Below are 3188 nucleotides of genomic sequence, written 5' to 3'. Positions count from 1 at the left end.
GCCGTACCGGGTAGTCAGGCACCCCAGAATAGCCTGGCAGTATGTATGTTATGTGTTGTATGGTATGTGGTATGATGGGGGAACTCACTAAGCTTTGTGCTTACAGTTTACAGTTTTGGTTTCAGGTACCTCTTCATCGAAGGGGAAGGAGCTGGCTCGGTAGCGGCACATCATGCACACACGTTGGTTTCCGCATTTACTAGATGTCCTTGGGATTTATACTCTGATGTTTCGATTTGTTGTATGACTTTTCTTTGAACATGGTTTATGTTGTGGTGTAGTTTGGTCAAACAATTTTTTATCTTTTAACATTTTCGAAAAGTAATGTTTTTAAAAAATGAAAATTTTGGACGTGAAAATTGGGTCGTTACAAGTTGGTATCAGAGCCCTGGTTTGAGGGATTTGGACACACCTTCGGGGGTGCTCGAACTCAAATCGAGGGATTAAAAGATTTTGGAAAGAGAAAATGTTTTCTAAAAGGGTTTTAAGAAAGAATAATGTGTGTGATGTGCGGAACCGGCCAAGCTCAAGTAAGTATTCCCCAATGTACCCATACAAGTTATTTATGTTTATCAGTTTCCGAAGAACAGCATGCTAGAATAGGGCTAAGGATCTAGGAGTGATGCCTTATGTGCCTGCTTTATGTGCTTCTGTATATGAAAGAGTTGCATGCTAGAGCTGAGTAGACAGCAGTAGGGTAGCCTGTTAGGTTATTCCTGATAGTACGAGTTTAGCATTGTATGCTAGTTCAGTTCTCTCTTCGAGGATAGAGTCGCTTGAGGTCGTTTTCTTATGTCCAAATGTTGCTTGCTTTGTGCTATGTGGGCCTTGAAGTGATGGGAGTTAACTGTTAAGTAAATATGTTTAAGTCACATGTGATCAGGGTTGAATAATCTCAGAGTGTTGGATTTGACTCTATTGCGTAGCTCTTGTTTGAGTCTTAATCATTGTAGAGATGAGTCCCCCACTCGAAGGATTATCCGAGCCTCAGCGCATGTGATTGTATTCAGGTAATAGTTAATTGGCATCACCAAGAGTCCTTCAGCAGCTGAGGGCTGGGATGGGTGGAGTTAGAGGTCTCCTAGGGTAAGCCTAGGATAATGAGTAGCGGTGATCAGCAGTAGGGGGAGGGACCTGGTCGAGTCGAGGCAGTCTTTGGGGAAGGTACGGATAAATGTGGAAGGTAGTATGGGCCCGTACTACTGAAAGTAGAGGATCCGTACCCGAACCGAGGAAGGCTAAGATAAGACTAGGGAACTAGTAGTGGGTGGGATCCCTCCAGGGGTATCAGTATCGCTAACAGTTGTTATTTCTTTGTATTTCAGAATGGTGGTACTGTTGGATTAATGTCTAAGTCCATAACTATAATTGGTAAGACTTGACCCGACCCGGCATGGTCCATTTGGGTTGCATACCATCATGCACTTGGATAGACTATAATGAGAGAAATAAGACACTTATGGTTATTAATATATTGTAAGTTCTAGTATATTAATAATAAGAATAATAAGATTATTTAATTAGTATTGATCAAGAATTAATCTAGGATTAATTAAGTGATCAAAAGAAGACTAATTAAACATATGGGTTGATTGTGTAAATCATCCATACTTATATAGTGGGCTAATGCTCCATGGATAATCAAGTTGGGCTAAAACCCATAGGATGGTCCATGGATGCTCCATGGTGTATTTGAACCCATGGATCCAAGGAAATGGAAAGCCATGACAATTAAGGATTTACCCTAATTGTAACACTATATAAAGATATTATTCTTGACAAAATCGGCCACTAGAATCACATTAGAAAGTGAAGAAGAGGGCTAGCCGATTTCATGAAGTGTAGAACTCTCTCAAGTTATTCTAAGTGTTTTGATGATTGTGATTCCATTTGAGGCTTCCACACTATTGGGGCTAGGCACTCAAGCTTCATGAAGACTTTCTACATCAAAGAGGTATGTATTCTATCTTGTTACACTCATTGTTTTGTATGCTAGATTAGGATAATACCTTGGATGTTCTTATTTGCATGTATAATAGAGAAAACATAGATCCAAGGTATTTAGGGTTGCATGTACACTTAGGAGTGTTAGAATGCTCAAAACCCAACAGTGGTATCAGAGCCTAGGCTTGTTTTCTTGTTATACTTGCAATAGAAGCTGAAAAATCGAGTTTTGTTGCTGTCTACCCAGTAGACTCGCCGAGTCCATGAAGGGACTCGACGAGTCCAAGGCAAAAAGCATCCAACTCGCCGAGTTGGTTAGTGTACTCGACGAGTTGGACCCCCAGACAACATAAATTCGATCCTTTTGGCTAGAAATGGACTAGGAACATTACCCTAAGTTGTTTTGAACTTATAAACTTGTTTTTTAATGTGGTAATGCTCATGCTAATCCATTTTCAAAGATAATTGTCAATAGATTCATGTTTTGTATTAGTTTAAGGTTTAGACTAATTACATGAGAAAGTTTGATTTGAATTATCTTGTTCTTATGAGTTGCTTAGATTAATAGAAAAGTTAATTGAAATAGTTGTTTTCAATCCATTTTAATCTAAGAGTTGAGTATAAAATGTGTTTGTGTAACTTGTCCTCAAGTTACATGAAGAGTCACATTAAAGACTCATAAAACTCATAAAAGTTGGTAATGGTTACAAAATGAAGAGTCTTGTGTCATTGAATTTTTTTTTATGACTCCATAACTTGTCCTCAAGTTATGGAAGTTCAAGAGTCACTTCATTAAAGAGTAAAAGTGTAACCTTAATTAATTCCATAAGTTATAAAAATAAAGAAAAGTTAATTCTTTTATTAGTTTAAAGTCTTCCATAAGTTATGGAACTTGAAGAGTTTTTTGGATTAAAGCTACTTTAAACATATAAGTTATGGAATTAATTAGTTTTGAATAGTTTCAAAACTTTCCCTCAAGTTTTGGAATTTGAAAGTTTTCACTTATGAATACTTTAATTCCAAGTTAGCCCTTAGAATTCTAAAGAGTTAAAATTCAACACTTATACTATTTATAACATTAATGGTTAATTCTTATATATATATGTATAAGAACAAGTCGTTTTACCGTTAGTAGGCCTCATTCACGAAGCCGGTCTATAAGGTGGGTATAAGTTTGTTGCCTATAAAATGGCGAGTTAATGGGTGTATACTCTCACCCACCGCTTGCTTGACTGGTGGAGGGT

The sequence above is a fragment of the Lactuca saligna genome, chromosome 1, assembly GCF_052625555.1.
Source record: "Lactuca saligna cultivar CGN05327 chromosome 1, ASM5262555v1, whole genome shotgun sequence".
Lineage (NCBI taxonomy): Eukaryota > Viridiplantae > Streptophyta > Magnoliopsida > Asterales > Asteraceae > Lactuca > Lactuca saligna.
This window is presented reverse-complemented; position numbering follows the sequence as displayed.